Source organism: Lepus europaeus, chromosome 5 (assembly GCF_033115175.1).
Source record: "Lepus europaeus isolate LE1 chromosome 5, mLepTim1.pri, whole genome shotgun sequence".
In the NCBI taxonomy this organism is placed as follows: domain Eukaryota; kingdom Metazoa; phylum Chordata; class Mammalia; order Lagomorpha; family Leporidae; genus Lepus; species Lepus europaeus.
This window is the reverse complement of record NC_084831.1, coordinates 144,478,797-144,497,333: the sequence shown is the minus strand read 5'-3', so window position 1 is coordinate 144,497,333 and position 18,537 is coordinate 144,478,797. Positions and strand designations below refer to the sequence as shown.

The window sequence follows — 18,537 nt, the reverse complement described above, 5'->3', positions numbered from 1 at the left end:
AGTGGAGGATGGCCCAAGTGCTTGGGCCCTGCACCCCATGGGAGACCAGGAGAAGCACCTGGCTCCTGCCATCGGATCAGCGCAGTGCGCTGGCCACAGCGCACTACCGCGACGGCCATTGGAGGGTGAACCAATGGCAAATGGAAGACCTTTCTCTCTGTCTCTCTCTCACTGTCCACTCTGCCTGTCAAAAAAAAACATAAGTAAAGCATGCATGATAGTCTTTGTATGATCAATAGCTCTTTAGCTTAGGCAATTCATTTGTTTTTCTTTTTTATTTATATAAAGGGAACAAATTTTATGTATTTCATATGTACAGTCTTAGGAACATAATGATACTTCCCATCCTACCCTTTCACCCTCACTCCCTCTTTCCTTTCTTATTTTTCTTTTAATTTTTACAATAGCATATTTTCAATTCACTTTATAATCACAAATTTAATCCTTCACCAAATAAAGAATCCAATAAGTAGTTACCTCAAGAGTATAGAGAAGTACTTTAAACAATTATCAAATCTCATAATGTCTACTTTATTCATACACATTACTTTTTGTATTCTATATATTAGTTGCCACAAAACAGAGACAATATATGATATTTGTCTTTCCTAGACTGGCCTATTTCACTAAGCATAATGGTCTCCAATTTCATCACTTTGTTGGGAAATACAGGATTTTGTCATTTTTTATGGCAGAGTAGTGTTCAGTTGAATTGAAACATATGTGTAGCTATTTTGCCTCACTGGCTCCATAACAATTTTATTTATATATTTTATGCACACACACAAAAATCTATTGCTAAATGGGTATAGTTTTCTTACTTTTTAAACATCCTAAAATAGTTCCACATATCAAGTGGGAATAGTATTTGTTTAATACAATCTAAGGTAGCTTAAATAATGTGAAGTTACTTCCTCTGTACCACAAAACCAGTTCAGAAATGGGGAGCCCAAACCAGCACACAGGATTTCACTTGAGATCTGGACTCTACTTCTCTCCATAGGATCCAAACACCTATCTTTCATTATTACTAGCTTGCAATTTGCTCAAGAGGAAGGATCACTTTTTATTTGCTCTCTTAGCCATGGTACCTAGCACATATTGGCTCTAGACAATATTTGTTGAATGAAAAAAGGAACGAATAAAATAATCATAAATGAATTAAAAGCAAGTGAAGAGCTAGTGAGGGTAGAATTAAAGATACAACTGCTGCACAAGGTAATAGTACACTCACTGTTATGTAGTATATGTATAAGAACGAAAATCTTGAAGGATGGAATGACATTTAAATGCATTTAGAGGGGGCAGGGATTTGGCACAGTGGTTAAGATATTTCTGGAATGCTCATGTCCATTGGAGTGCCTGGGTTCAAGTCCTGGCTTGCCATCTAATTCCAGCATCTGAGAGGCAGCAGGTGATAGCTTAAGTAGTTAGGTCCTTGCCACCTACATGGTATAGCTGGGTTAATTTTGTACTCTCATCTTTGGCCTAACCCAACCCCAGTTTCATGAGTACCAGGGGAGTGAAACAGTGAGTGGGAGTTCTCTCTCTCTCTCTCTCTATATATATATATATATATATATATATATATATATCCCCCTCTTTCTATCTCTCAAGATAAAAAATAAAATCCTTAACTTCATAAAAGTTTTTAAAAAGATGAGTCTTGTGTTACTGGCAGAATTTTATTTAAAAATGAAGTTATATCTTGGTGCCACAAACATAGGATTTAAAGTCAAAAGACAGGCTTATAGACTTAATTTATTCTAGATGTATAATTTTGGCAAAAGTAAGGATTCTCTGAGTCTCTATCTCATCTATAAAATGGAGATAATTATAAGCTATCTTTCAGATTCTTGCTAGGCTTTCTGTTTCCTTTCCTTCTTCTTTCCTCTCTCTCTCTCTCTCTCTCTCTCTCTCTTTCTTTCACAGGTAGAGTTATAGACAGTGAGAGAGAGAGACAGAGAGAAAGGTCTTCCTTCCATTGGTTCACTCCTCAAATGGTCGCCATGGCCAGCGCTGTGCTGATCTGAAACCAGGAGCCAGGTGCTTCTTCCTGGTCTCCCATGCAGGCCATCCTCCACTGCCCTCCTGGGCCACAGTAGACAGCTGGACTGGAAGAGGAGCAACCGGGACTAGAACCGGGACTAGAACTGGGATGCCGGTGCCACAGGTGGAAGATTAACCAAGTGAGCAATGGCACAGGCCCCTTTCTGTATCCTTTCAACCCTTCTTTTTAATGTATGTCATCTCATTTTATACCATATTTCTTATTAACTATCCTTTATAATGCATACATTCTTAGGACCTTATCACCAAGTAGATTGACCATCCATTCAGTCCCATGGTACTGCTTAGTGACTATTAAATGTTTTATTTTTTCATGTATTCATTCAATTCATTTATTTCCAGGCACTATTCCAGTCCCTGAGAGATCTGTGTTGAACAAGGCAGGTGACGGGAACCTGTTTCTTACATTCTGGTGAATGCAACACAAAATAAAATGGGAAACATTACCTGAGAGAAAAGCTCTGGTAATAAGAGAGAGAGGGGGCAGCCATCTTTGACTGGGGATTGCAGAAAATTGGCCCAGGGAGCTAATATTGGAGCTGAGTGAAGGAGTCATGGCCCATCCATATAAAGAGTGGGGATAAACACACCAGGCAGAGGAACTGACAATGGCAGTGACTGAAAACCTGAAGGGCTGAGGAACAGAGAGAGGCATATTGGTTAAGGTCACACTAGCTGAGGTGATTGTTAAACTCCAAAATCTCAGTGATTTAGCAGAGTAGTTGTTTATATATATATATATATATATATATATATATATATATATATGTATATATATATATTATATATATATAGTGATACAGTGAAGTCGCCACTACAGTTAAGTAAATTAATATACCCATCATCTTACATATTACCTTTCTATGTGTGTGTTTGGTGCGGGCAGATAATAGCGAGGTATAAAGTTATAGTTGTGAGGAGTAGGCGTTTAGCCTAGCAATTAGGTCCGTCATGTCCCGCAATGGAGACACTAGGGTAGATCTCCAGCTTCAGCTCCTGACTCCAGCTTCCTATGACTGCAGACCCTTGGAGGCAGCCATGATGGTTTCAGTCATTTGGTTCTTGCCAATTAAGAATTCAGATTGCATTCACAGCTCCTTTCTCCAGCCCCAATACAGCCATGGACATTGGAATGGAATTCCTCTCCCTTTTTTTCTCTCTCTCTCTGGCTCACAAAACATTTTTTTAAGTTGAAGTTATGTATGATGAATGACTCTAGACCTAATGTGCAATATGAAGACTGTAGTTAATTATAGGGAATTGTACTCTGGCAATTTGCCAATAGATTAAATGTCTAGGGTTTTCAACAACATGAACACCAGCTAATGGATTAAAAAAGGGCTGTGCATGGGGTGCCTATATGGGCCAGACTTAGAAGTGGTGCTTCTTTCCTTTACTCCTTTTCCACTGGCAGGATTCAGTTAATGGCCATACCTAATAGCAAGCTGTGATGGGGAACACCATCTTGAGGTCTCAGCCTGACAGCTCAGAGGATTGTGTGCTGAGGAGCTAGGTGAACTCTGAAATAGGAGGTGAATGTGGCTAGAAGCCCCCCATTCATTACTCTGCTGGGAGGGATCCTTTGAGGAGTCTGGAGCTAGGAAGGGGCATTTAATTCTGGCCTCTGAGGGAGCATTGGTTGTTCAAGAGTGGCTTATCTGAGGTATGCCTGGAATGAGTTGCATTGTCGGGGCTCTCAGCAAGCCTTACTGGAGGTACTGAATGGGGAGGACTAGTTGGGATGGGGATGAAAGAGTGGGCCTTGTGCCCTGGCCACTGCCATTTATTGAAGATGACGTTTGTTTTTCTGTTCTCCCTGTCCTTGTTCTGGTCCCCATCATGCTTTGTTGTTGCCAACACTTTCACAACCATTTTATTTATATTAGTCACTCTTTAAGTTCCCAAACCTTTCAAAGCTATAGGTATGGCTCTAGTTTTGCTTTCTATAACTCTTGGAAAAGCTTTTTGGATAAGGCGGTTGCCCTGGTTTCCCTCAATCTCTGTACCTGGGTCTGTACTGTGATTCCTGTTCAAATGCTGGCCAGACTCTGTAGACTAAAGCACACAGATCATCAGAGCAACAGGCACAAGTTATCCATCTCTTTCTGTTCCTTGTTTGTCCACTCTGAGAATCTTGCACTTGGTACTTAATGCAAGAAGTAGCCCTATAGAAAGAGGAGGGGAAAGGTTGACAATACAAGCCCCTAAAACTGATCCCTATAGGAAAGGTATAAGGTTCACATCTTCTGAATCTTCATTCAGGAAAGAGAATTCTCCACCAAGAACTACTCTATCTTTTAGTCCCAGTCATGTTTACTTCTCAGGACATTCCTTTCATACTATTCCCATATAAACTTTATACAACCTGTATTAAAAAATCCTACCCATGGTGCTGGCACTGTGGTATAATGGGCAAAGCTGCACCTGCAGTGCCAGCATCCCATCAGGGTGCCAGTTTGAGTCCAGGCTGCTCCACTTCCAATCCAGCTCCCTGTTAATGTGCATGGGAAAGCAGCAGAAGATGGCACAAGCACTTGGGCCCTTGCCACCCACATGGGAGACCCAGAAGAAACTCCAAGCTCCTGGTTTCACATTGGCTCAGCTCTGGCCATTGCAGCCATTTGGGAGGTGAACCAGCAGATGGAAGACCAATCTCTCCCCCCACTCTGTCCCTCTCTCTTTCTCTGTTTTTGCCTCTGTCTCCCTCTCTGTAACTCTGCCTTTCAAATAAATAAATAAGTCTTTAAAAAGAAGTCCTACCCACACAATTTTAACTGTTATATGCTCTGAGTCTTAGTGTTATCATATGAGTATGATAAAACGGGATGGGTCTTACCAAATTGAGATCAAATAATGTCATTGATAAATTTGTATTTAAAGAATTTCATATTTTCATCTGTCAAAGATAGGTAAACCTTGGAAATCTTCAGCAGGGGTTAAATGAGACACATAAATAATAAACACTCTCACAATCATAAATATCAGTGCCCATTTTTCCATGGAGACTAATTTAAATTTAAATAGAAAGAGACTGAGATTTTTTTCTTTCTTCTAGAATTTCCTATAGAATATGTTTTTAGAAACCAAAATTATGGATTTTTTTTCTTCCTGCCTATAGTAGCAAAAATTATCTCATGATGGTTTCCGAAGAACAATGATATCCATTTCATATTGCACTCACAGCCATTCCATAAATACACACACTTCAACCCTACACCAAGAACAGGACAGCTAAGATTTAATAATGAAACACAGGTTTTAGAGCTAATGATTTTGAAGTAAGAGGGGGACTACAGAAGGGGTCATGGAGAGACAAAAGATTCTACTCCTGATCTCAAGGCCTTGTATTCCATTTAGGACACAAGGATAATAGATACAAGAGTCTAGAAAAATACCTGCCAGGGTGTGGTCAACAGAATAATGCATTCTTGGGAATGTATCATGTAGTAACAGCTTGGTAATTTCTGCTACATCAAGGAAAAGTCAAGATGAGGGTGCATCGTCACACTAACAAGATGAGGTGCACTGCCACACTAACCAGCCTCCTGGTTCAGTGTACAGGCTAGGCTTCAGTTTCTCCATGCAGAGAGGGACTACTTCAGAAGCCTTTAAAGAGGGCTCCACAGAGGATTACTGGGAAGGGACTCCTGGTCTAACCTGAGAAACAAGTACCATATCCCAGCCTCTATCAGAAAAGCTCCATGTCTGCTTTCATCTCCATATTCCTCCTCCTCCTTTCACTCTGGCCTCTTCCCTTCCCCAAACCAGACACAGCCCTCCTGTCTCAGGTCTAATCTACACTGTCTCCACCCAAGCTTCTCACCTCCTTGGATCTCAACTGGAGCTTCACTTCTTTGGAGAAACCTCCCTCCATTCATTGGCCAGATCAGATCCCCTGTCAGTTACTTCTATTAGTACCACACAGCCTATAATTATAGCATTTATAAGGTTGGTAATTTTATATTTATTTGTGTGCATACTTTATTAAATTCTTTCTTCCCAAGTACACTGAACATTAGGAGGAGAGATTTCTCTCTGGCATTGCTTATCACTGTTTCTCCAGTGTCCAGCCACATATTTCTTAAATGGTTGAATGAATGAATTACCAATATAGTATTTCATTGGTGTGTGCATCTTTAAGGAAGGCTTATGTGACTATGATATTCCAACAGCTACAAAGAAGATGAGAAGGAAATATTATAGGTGAAGAGAGCAGAGCCATATACTCCAAACAGAGAGCACAGCACAGAAATGGGAGAGCATATGACAGTCCTGCACCCAAATTACCCTAGGCTGACCAGATAGACGAGCCCAAGCAGGCCAGCACTCAGGGCAGGTGGAGAGATGTACAGTGGCCACAGAAACCTGGGAAACCTTTGTGCTTATTAGACTTTCCTTACTTCTTTTAAAAAACTGACAATATTATATATATTTAAGGTATGCAACAAATTCTGATACATGTATACATTGTGGAACAGCTAAATCAAGTCAATTAACATATGCTGAAATTTATTTCTAGGGCAGTGAAAGCTGTCACAGTCTTTACAAGTGAAATACCTACTTGGTATTTAAAAGACTTTTGGGTGATAACTCAGGCCTAAGAGAAATGGAAGGAAACATGAGAATGGAGACTCTTTGTAGGGACATGGCTATGTCTTGAAAGGGAGTCTGTGATAGTCCAGGTTAGAAAAATTACAGTAGAGATGAAAAAAATAGATGGAAGAATAATTTGGAGACAGGTGATTTGTGAAAACTATGTGTGATCCTATGCAGCAGGGAGGACTGAAAGAAATTTGTCTAAACTGCTTTATGATAATTATCACTAGAGATGCAGAGCTGAACCCCAGAGTGTCTTTTACATACTGCCTTTTACATCAACTGATGCATAATCTAGGTAAAAGCAGCATAATACTTACAGTGCAAATACAGCCTCCATGTAAGTCTTGCTACAATTCTTTTGAACCCCTAAGTTTCTCATATATATAGCCCCAAGAGGCATCATTAATCCTACAAGTTTTCAACCAGCATTTAAAGTATCATTTAGTGAATATTTTCCTATATTACCTTAATAACCACTTTGTTTAATAATTGTTTCCCAATATTTCCACGTAGAGATTTGAAGCACAATAAAATTAAAAAAGCACATTTGAAGTACAAAAGAGTTCTTCCCAAATGACAGAGTTAGCAGGAGCTGAGGCAGAGATCAAATCCAGATGGGCCTGACTGCAGAGCCCAGACTTACCATAGCCCTGTGCCTAGTCCTTTCCTCCACCTGTGGTAGGCAGTCTCTTCCAAGACTGCATAGGAGCCCAGGCTTTCACACTAATGTGGGATTAGCATTTCCTTTGTATTCAACCTCAGACTCACTTTCAGCTTGGCTGATTCTGACACCATATTTCCTATAACTTAGGAAATGCTATGGAATATGGGAACCTTCAGATGTGGACTTGATTGAAATGAGTGAAGTTTGTTTTCTTTTATGTCCTATTTTCTCAGGCCTGCATATGCTAGTGGGTCCAGATGGCTGGAATCATCAATTAAAAACAAAGAGAACACTAAGAAAGCAGCAAGGGAGAGAGATACCAAGTGGCAATTAGGGATGAGACAGCTAAAATGGCTTCATAATGATAAGGATTCTTTCATTAAAGAAGAAGTTGTATAAATTAGAGTCTTTTTCTCCTTCTGGCCTGCAAAAGCAATTTAACATTAATAAATTGCCACCAAAATTCTTTATTTTTGTAAGAAAATGTGTGCTAGTTGTTTCCTCAGTAATCAAGGTAAGTCATTCACGTTGCATTCTATGAATAAGAGGTCAAGTGTCCAGAAGAAAATAGAACCAATGCTCTGCCATAGTTTGCCATAGTACCTAGGGAAAAGAATGTTTCAAAGAAATATGAACATGTAAATTTAATAGACTAAATGATATAAAAACAGTAGTACAATGTACTAAAACAGAATTACATGCTCTTTTTTTGATCTCACAAGATTTTTCACAAATATTAATAATAGCTGTTGAAAATATAACAAAATGAGCATTTTCAAATATTGTTGGTAAAAAAAAAAGTATACATAGGTATTACTTTAATGGAAAGCAGTTTGGCCTTAAATAGAGAAGTGCCTGACAGGTCTAAATTGAGAACCATTATGTGCAAATTACTGGCCAACACTCTTCAACAGTGCTGCTATCATAAAGACCAAGGAAAATTGGATGTTTGTTCCAGGTTAAAGAATATATGAAAGAAGATATAGTGCTATTATATGCTTCCTGACCTAGGGAAAAACATTATTTTACAAAGCATGAATATGGTCTATAGACTAGATAGAAATTTTATTTTTTTTTATTTTGATCATGGTACTGTGGTTATACAAGGTGTTAAAAATAGGAAATCAGGAGAGGAGCAGCAAGATGGCGGAATAGGAAGGGAGCGCATTGATAGTTCAGCAAGACACACAGGTTAATAAAAGTGGAGATACTGCAGGGTCAAGGAAGAGTAGGGGAAGAAACAGCAGTGGAAACTCTTCCGGAACTAGTGATTCACAGTGGACCTGCATGGAGAGCGTGGAAGCCCAAGTTCGGGACACCAGCGGCAGACTCAACACACCAGCGCTGGAACGCAAGGTGAGCCGAACCTCAATAGCCCGAGACATCGGTGGGCAAGTGGAAAGAGGAGACTAGAGGGAACGAGGCTTGAACTCCGTGGGGAAAAGTTCACCAGGCTAACTAGAAGAGAGAGAGGAAAAAAAAAAAAAGTGACCGATACGGACACGAGTTTCTCTCTCTCTGCTCACACCTCCAAGGCAAGCAAGACAAAGAGCAGGCGCCATTTTGGACATACGTCATAAGCAGGGCGACCTCAGGTCTGCACCGGCCCTGAGCCTAGCAGAAAAACCTGACTCTGGGGGGAGGGGTTAAATAACAGGAGATTAGCATCTAACTTGGCAACCAAGTGGGAGACTGCAGGAGAATTGGAGCCCACACTGAGGGCAGCAGAGATTCCCTGTGTGGTCCTTGGGAAAGAGCTTCTGATCTCTGGCTCCTGTGGGTATATCATTCGCCTGCTAACTACCTCCAATTACGTTCAGCTGTGCGGAATTACTTCCCTTTTGAATCAAAAAAAAAAAAAGAGAGAGAGAGAGAGATTTACCACGCCTAACCTGGGAGTGTCATCTTTGACACACCCTCAACCCTGAGGAACCAAACACAGCTCTCAGTCCACACTTATCTCAAGCCTCTAAGGCTCCACTGAAAGCAGACAGTCCACTTAATATAGAGCCATAGTGTAACAAGAAAAAACACCACAGTGAAGAAACCAAATATCTCCAACATGCCATACAACAAACGCAAAAACCGAGGTAACAAGAACAAGGAAGACACTATGACGCCCCCAAATGAAAAAGACACCCCAATTCAAGATTATGAAGGTGATGAGATAGAAGAAATGCAAGAAGCAGATCTCAAAAATTGATAAGAACATTAAGAAGTTCTCAAAAACAAATTCTTGAACTACAGAAATCCTTCATGGACAAGATAGAAAATTTCTCTCATGAAAATGAAATATTAAGGAGGAATCAAAATGAAATGAAACAACTAGTAGAACATGAAACTGTGATAGTGACAAAAAACCACAATGAAATGAAGAACTCAATAGATCAAATGACAAACACATTAGAGAGCCTTAAAAACAGAATGGGCGAAGCAGAAGAGAGAATATCAGACTTAGAAGACAGAGAACAGGAAAGGAAACAGGCAAACCAAAGAAAAGAAGAAGAAATTAGAAATCTAAAAAATATTGTCGGGAATCTACAGGATACTATTAAAAAACCTAATATTCGGGTTCTAGGAGTTCCTGAAGGCATGGAGAGGAAGAAAGGATTAGAAGGCATTTTCAGTGAGATACTAGCAGAAAATTTCCCAGGTTTGGAGAAGGACAGAGACATCTTAGTACAGGAAGCTTATAGAATCCCTAATAAACATGACCAAAAGAGATCCTCACCACGACACATTGTAATCAAACTCACCACAGTGAAACATAAAGAAAAGATTCTAAAAGGTGCAAGAGAGAAACGTCAGATTACTCTCAGAGGATCTCCAATTAGACTCACAGCAGACTTCTCATCAGAAACCCTACAAGCTAGAAGGGAATGGCGAGATATAGCCCAGGCACTAAGAGAGAAAAACTGCCAGCCCAGAATATTATATCCTGCAAAGCTCTCATTTGTGAATGAAGGTGAAATTAAGACTTTTCATAGCAAACAGAAACTGAAAGAATTTGTTGCCACTCATCCTGCCCTGCAAAAGATGCTTAAAGATGTGTTACACACAGAAACACAGAAACATGGTCACCAATATGAAAGACGGTAAAGGAAGGAAACCTCACAGCATAAGATCACAGGAAGCTCAATTTCTCTTTGACATAGAATTAAACTCTGATGCTCTGTTAAAGCAATGTGTTAAAGTAATCTAAAAACAAAAAGCAATTCAAATCAATTGGCAATCTACAAAAAGAGTTAAAGATTTTAAAAGCTATTATTAAAATTGCTATATTGGTCTATTATGCTATGTTATATGTGTGTACATATTGTATGTCCACATAGGAAATTTTATTAAGAGTTTTATTTTAAATGGCTTATAGATAAGATTGTCCATAAATTTAAGCTGCTAAAATCAATCAAAGATACATTTTAATTTGTGTGACCTGAATCTGTGTATCATATGGTTTAAACTTGTTGGTAGAAAGAAACTAAAAACATTTTATATGGTTGTGCTTAAGTTTACTGGTTAAACAAACTACACCATGTTAGATATTGAAGAGGTGTTTTCAAATACATGATTCTTAAAATTTATAGAAGGCATTGGACCTTCTGGTAAATGTTTTCTTAAGTTGTTATCTAATGGTTGAAACGGTTTGCTAAGTATTCATGTAATATTGCTATTGTCAGCAAGCGATCTAGGACTTGCTCCCTCATTTCTCTATTCTAAGCCCAACGTATTCTTTCATTTCTCTATTCTCTTCAAAGTAGGAAACTAATTCTATTATGAAGGAATCTGTAGGACGCACAATTTAATCTTTAGACCTTATAAAAGAGATGGCTAACATTTTTCTGTAATAGCATAGCCAAAATAAGAACTTAAATAATAATTTCATAGCTAGATTCACTTCGCCATCAGCGAAGAATACAGTAAGTAGAAAAAACCTCCCTTTCAGACCAAAGGGAAAGAAAGTTTTAAAGTGAGAATATAATTTTCCTCATGGGCATTGTCTACCTTAGAAAAACTACTACAGAACATGCCTGTGACTATAGACTTGTAGTTCAGGCCACCGAAGATTAGAGATGGGATACAGGCACTCCCTTGACTTGCATCCTCTGGTCTGCTTTAACACAAACCAGGAGGAAAAGAAAGCTCTGCATCAGAAGCAATGGGTGGCAGGCCTATTAATGGCTGATCTGTACAGTGATCTGCCCTCAAGCAGACCCAACAGGCCAGTCCACTGCAGTGGCTTTCAATGTGGTAAGCCTGGGCTTCAGCAGAAGTCAGCTTGTGAAGAGCCCTGGCAGCTCTGCCAAGAGTTGGATCACTGGAAATGGACCTGCCCTGGAGTCAAAGGATGCCCAGGTCAGAGCCACAGATCTTATTGGCTCTAAGCTGAAAAGCCCTTCACTCAGCCCAACTTCCAAAGTGACCACTGCAGCTGAGGGGATGGTCAAGTAGGGTCAGCAACATTTGCAGGCAGAACTGTAAATTTCTTGTTAGAGATGCCCCCTGCCTTTACCTGGCCAGCTCTCCTCCCAGGCCAGCCAAGTAATGAAAGTCAACAGAGTGCCTTCCCCTAGGAGGTTCACACCTCCCTTAGGATATACCCCATGTGAAGAGATAGATAGGTCTGGGCCTCTTAACTTACAAAGCCTAAAGCCCACCAGATTATTATCAAGCCCCTTCTATCAGGTTCTATTTGCCTCTCAATCAGAAAACTTAATTGTAGCTTAGAAAGCACCTTTCTTAGCTCCTCTAATAATGACTCTGTCCGTTGTTCTAGGCCCTGTCTAGTGCACTTGGGCCTCATTCCTTTGTAATTATAACCTCTACTCTACCACCAATGGCTCTATTCCCAACCTGTGTGTACTGATGGTCCTCTTCCCCACTTAATGCTGTATAATTGTTCAAACCTGGTAAATGCCACTCTTAGGATCATTGATTACTATCCTCACTCTGTCTTTTATGACCTTGTCTAAATATGATCAGAGTCAGCAAACTTGGAAGGCTTCCATAGCCTTGGCAACTCATGACAAGAGCCTAGGGTGGTTACTGGCGCCATAAACTAGAGTGTCAATTTGTTGGGTCAACAACAAGAGCCACTGTGCACTTGCTCCTCATGTGGGATCTCTGTCCTTAATGTGCTGTACATTTTGACTTAATGCTATAACTATTACACACACAGTATGTTTCACTTTGTGTTTCTATGTGGGTGCAAACTGTTGAAATCTTTATACTAAATTGATCTTCTGTATATAAAGAGAATTGAAAATGAATCTTGATGTGAATGGAAAGGGAGAGGGAGTGGGAGAGGGGAGGGTTGTGGGTGGGAGGGAAGTTATGGGAGGGGGAAGCCATTGTAATCCATAAACTGTACACTGGAAATTTATGTTCATTAAATAAAAGTTAAAAAAAAATAGGAAATCAGATAATAGGCATTTGAGAACTCTAGTATTATTTTGAACATTTCTGTAATTTTGAAATGGCTTCAAAATGAAGTTTCATCATACTTAAAAGTAGACCCTACTTCTGAGCCCTTCTCCTTGTTTATCTTGTGCATTAAATTATCAGAAAGCTAGTTAAACTTCAACCCTTCCAAAGCTACAAGCTGCAAATGCCTCCTTGGGGAATTGTCTATGCTTATGATACACCAGAATGCTTGCAACAACCTACATACTAACTAAATGTCAAATTTCATGCATGTTCAGCCTCAAAGAAACACTAGTGTTCATATTACATGCAATTGGAATGATTTCATGAAAAATAATGTACATTGAAACTTTTTGCCATTTTTTCTGTCTGTCTTCTCATTTTTCTCTAATTCATTGCTACTATTGCATTTTCAATTGTTTCTGTTCCACTTATTTTATTTAAGTGAGGATGTGTTTTTCAACATATTTTTTTAGAATTCTTAACTAAATAAATTAAATACTCACACAAATCATCTATAATTCCATCTCATTTTTATGTTACAATTTTATTTAAATATATAAAAGTAAACCATATGTATTCTTAACTTTGTCAATGTTACAAAGTTAAAATATGATTATATTTGTCATTATTTTATGTTGGTCATGACTATGGTTGTATCTACCAAAGCCACAGAGAAATGTAATCAGCCAGATGTTTGAATCTCAAAACAAAGGCAAATATATAGCTATTAGAAACATTTGGAGTTTGCAAAGATTATTCCAATTTACTCAATGTTTATCTTTATCCAAATACCTCCAGTGTGTCTCATCTCCCAGGCTGGTGAACACAGACACACTGAACTATCTCCAAGATCCATATGGAATGCTGTAGGCAGTTGACACCTCAAGATGAAGGCATAGCTCACATTAGTATTGATTAGCATCAGTATATTTTGAAATATTCCTGATTGTCCTGACAAATTCTAGGAATACTGGTCAAAAACAGTCTAACAGATTATGTGTTCACAATAGAAAGTAACCCTGATAGACTGAAATGACAGTGAGTTGATAGAAAGAATACCTTCTCAGCCACATGGGAAGCAGAGATCACAGTTACACCAAATACCTGTCCCCAAGACTTCAGTGACAATATGGGTCTTTATTTAATAGGTTTTGGCACTATGTTTTCTCCCTGGGAAGTTTCCCTTATTAGAACATGCCCCAGCCTGATGTGTGAAGTCCTAAGTTATGTTATGAATGACCTTGACTAGCACAGGGAAATTATCATAAATTTTCGTTGTAAAAATTGCAACATTGAATAGCAGTGCAGGACCTCTGCAATTATCATTATGATTAGCTCTTGGTTGGATCTAAGGTGTCTCCAGAAACCTCTGTCTTAGCACCACAACCCCACTGCATAAGCAGCTACTGCCAGGTACCACTTAGAGAATCTGTTCTTAGAAATTATGAAGGAATGAGGATGAGGGAGTGAAGATTGTGAGATCGTGTGTGTTTGTGTGTGTGTGTTAGTATGTGTGGGTGTGCGTGTGTTAACATGCTATCAGATCTCATATAACTGAACCCATTCACCTTATTCTGATCTTTTTAGAAAGTATACTTTTGCTAAAACTGAGAGAATTTGTAGAATTTAATAGGCACATTATAGATACATTCAACTCCATGTTAGACATACTAACAACCTGAAATGCTAAGAACCCATTAAGATGACCAAGATCATAAATCAAGTAGTTCTATGGGAAAGAGCAGATCAAACCTGAACAAAAATAAGGGCATACTATTTATTTTTATTTTGTTACTGCTTATTTTTAAATAACTTTATTGAGATACAGTTAGATACAAATAAATGCACATATTGAAAAAACATAGGATTTGATATATGATGACATCTATGAAAAAAATCATGCTCATGACCCTAAAAGTTTCCTTGTGTCCCTTTTTTCCTATTGTGGTAAAAGACATGATATAAAATTTACCAAATTAATGATTTAAATGTATAATACAGAAGTAGCTTCATGCACCTTGTGCAATAGATCTCTAGGACTTTCTCATCTTGCAAAATTACAATTCTATATCTGTTTGACAACAGTTCTGCTGTCTAATTGAAGCTTTGTAACCCCTGACCATCGTCTTCCTATTCCCCTAATCCCCACCCAGAAGCTCATAATTCTCTACTATTCTGCTCTTTGCTTGTTTGAGTTTGATTTTTTAGATTCTGCATGTTACTAAGACATGCAGTATTTGTCTCCCTGTGCCTGGCATACTTCTTAATATTATAATCTCCAATTTCAGTCATTTTCTGCAAATGATGGCATTTTGTCAGGGGTTGTGTGTGTGTGTGTGTGTGAGAGAGAGAGAGAGAGAGAGAGAGAGAGAGAGAGATTGGATAGTATTCTATTATTTTTAAAAGCCACATTTTCTTTAGCCACTCATATGTTGCACAACCACTTAGGTTGATTCTATAACTTGGCTGTAGCAAATAATACTGTGATGAACATGGGATCACAGATACTCTTTGACATAATGGTTTCGTATCTTTTGGGTTAATATCTCGAAGTTAGATTGTGGATCACAGTGTAACTCTAATTTTAGTATTTTGAGAAAGCTTCATCCAGTTTTCCATAATAGCTGTGCTAATTTACATTTTCACCAACAGTGTACAAGGGCTTGTATCTCAATCCTCATCAATACTTGGTGTCTTTCATCCTATTTTTTATTGACCTCTCCGGTTGATCTATTCATTTTTGAAAACAAAGGACTAAACTATACTATTACTTTGTTACTTTATTTCTCCTTTCAGTTCTGCAAATGTTTGCCTTTTATTTGTGTCCTTTGCTCTTCTCTCTGAATATGTATTTATAATCCCTAATGAAATGGCCCTTTTCTGCTTACATTGTTTATTTCTTTGTCTCTTGTGACCATTTTTAAATTAAATTGTATTTTTTTCAAATATAAATAGGTCACCTCCGCTCCCTTTTGGTTTCCATTTGCATGAGATATATTTTTTCCAATCCTTTCACTTTCAGCCTATGTATGTCCTTATATAAATTGAATCTGTGTAGCCAGCAGTGTCATATTCATTTTTAATCCTTACTTCCCAATGCCTCCTGCTTCTCCATCCCTTATTCTCCAGAAAATGACTGATTTGTGTTCTTTTACTTTGGATGCATTTGCACTTTCTAGAATTTCATGAAAAGCAAAATCTACAGTATATGGCCTTTTGTCTAGTGTAATTAGCATAATTATTTTGAATATCAGGCAGAAAAAAGTAATAAAACCATCCAGATTACAAGTGCAGAATTCAAACTCCTTACTTTCAGGCTCCATAATTGTCTGTGAGAAAATTGGATGCAGTTTATAAAAAGCTACCAGAACTACTAAGCAAATTTAGCCAGGTCACAGAACAATATATTCAATGCCACTTAATTTCCAAGTAGTATCCACTGCATGAATATGATCATTTGCTTATCCATTCTTCTTTTGATGGATATTTTGGGTTTTGTTTCCAGTTTTGTACATGATATAATCCTTATGGAAGTGCATGTAAAATTTTTGTATGGACATCTTTTCATTTCTGGAGTTCTAGGTGGTCATAGCTGGATTATATAGTAGGTAAATATTTAATTTTTAGGAAGCTGCCAAGCAGGTTTCTGTAGTACTTTTACCATTTTATTTCCCCACTAACTATGTATGAGAATGTTCGTTGAGTTGCTGTACATACTCACTGTTACTGGAGTGATCAGGCTTTTAATTTTAGATGAATAATAGTGTCTTACAGTGTTTTAATTCCCATTTACCTAATGACAAATGATATTGAGAATCTTCACAGGCTCACTTGTCATTGGCATGTTTTTTGGTGAATTGTTTGTTCAAATAATTTGCTCATCTTTTTAGCTGACTTGTTTTCCTGTGAAGTCAGTTCTTTTTATATTCTGGATATAAGGACTTCATCAGTTATATGTTTTTCAAATATTTTCCCCAGTCTGTGGCTTGTTTTTGTTTACTTATTTCTATTTTTTTGACAGTATCTTTTAAATAATAATTATTTTAATAAAACATTTTGGTCTGCTCTCCGCCCGCCACCCAGGGAACATCCCGGCTTGCTCCACTCCATGCGACCCACATTTCCGCCCCGTCTCCGCCCCTCCCGCGCCCGCAGCAGGTGTGGCAGCCTAGGCTGCCTCGTCCAGCCTTGGCGCCTGGGACGACCGCGGCGACCGCCTTCGGGAAGCGCGGCCAGTGCGCCCCGGCCAGGCGGAAATGGAGACCGCAGGGGCGTGCGCCAGGAGCCATTGAGCCTGCTGTGGCCTCCGGGGTCCAGCTTACTTTGACAGAGGCAAATCAGGAAGTAACTACTTCAGCACAGTTTGTGTAGCATCTGGACTATCAACTCAGGCACCATGAAGCACATCCTGTGGATTTCTTCAAGCAAGAATTAACTTTACATGCATTGAAACTGTTCAAAATGAGCCACTTTTCTCTTAGTGTTCCAAAAGAAGACATCAAAGTAACAAATTTAAGATGATGGAGTAGTGTTGCACCGCAGAATGTTGATCCAGGTGTGCCTGTGCTTTTACTGTAAATTGTTGTGGCGCTGCCTGGAATTTGTAACGAGGAAGCCGAATGGAAGATGCGAACTGCAGCGGATCTGTTACAACACCAAACCTGGAGCTTCCAGAACCATGAAAATTGAGACATCACTGAGGGATTCAAAAAGTAAGCTGTTGGCAGACAGCAGTGAGTGTTCACCCTGATGCTATTGAAAAAACTATAGAAGACATCATGGAACTGAAAAAAATTAACCCTGACATAAATCCACAGCTGGGAATCTCGCTTCAGGCTCACCTTCTGCAAATCGTTGGGTACAGAAACCTCATTGCAGATGTGGCAAAACTGCGCAGAGAGCCCTATGATTCTGACAATCCCCACCATGAGTAACTACTTTTGAAGTTGTGGAAATTCTTGAAGCCCAATACTCCATTGGAATCTCGGATTGCTAAGCAGTGGTGTGGAATTGGTTTCCAAGGTGATGATCCTAAAACCGATTTTTCGAGGAATGGGACTTCTGGGCCTGTACAATTTGCAGTATTTTGCAAAACGGGATGTACAATTTGCAGTATTTTGCAAAACGGGATGCAGCAGCAGCTCAGCAGGCCCTCCCTGACTCTCTCCATCCAAAATGCAGCAAATTCAGCAAAGCAGAATGGGAGAAGCAAAGGATGGATAAAGCAATTGGGTACTCATTTGCATCAATATAACAGATCTGGCGTACAATCTACTGATCAGTGGAGCTCTGAAAACCCAGTTCTATAACATTGCCCCAGAGGCTCCAACATTGTCTCATTTCCAACAAACATTCTGCTATCTGATGCACGAGTTTCATAAATTTTGGATTGGAGAGGACCCCGTGGACATAATGGAATTCAATCGTGTGCAGGAGAAATTCCGCAAGAGGATCATAAAACAGTGCAATACCCAGACATGGCACTCTGCCCACATTTTGCTGCCTCGGAAGGTTTAATCAACATGTAGTTGCCCACACCAGTTTGAATGGATTCCCTGGAACACTGTCTCATTGTCGTGTTAGGTCTCTGCCTAGGTCACAGCTCACGTACTGAATGCACACAGTGATTACATGCATGCCTTTTGGTACAGTATTTTCATCTCTTGGTCATAATTCCAAGATCCCCAGATAGTGCTGTTTCTGGAGTATCCTCCCTCCAGTGATTGCTCATATTGTGGCATTATGCAGTGTTACATCTTGCCTTGACACCCAGGTATGGA

At 39.2% G+C, this 18,537-nt stretch overlaps 1 pseudogene; it reads left to right on the top strand.

The window, feature by feature from the left end:
- Positions 1–17,300: 17,300 nt before the first annotated feature.
- LOC133761153 (ELMO domain-containing protein 1-like) lies at positions 17,301–18,285 on the top strand (annotated as a pseudogene).
- Positions 18,286–18,537: the final 252 nt, after the last annotated feature.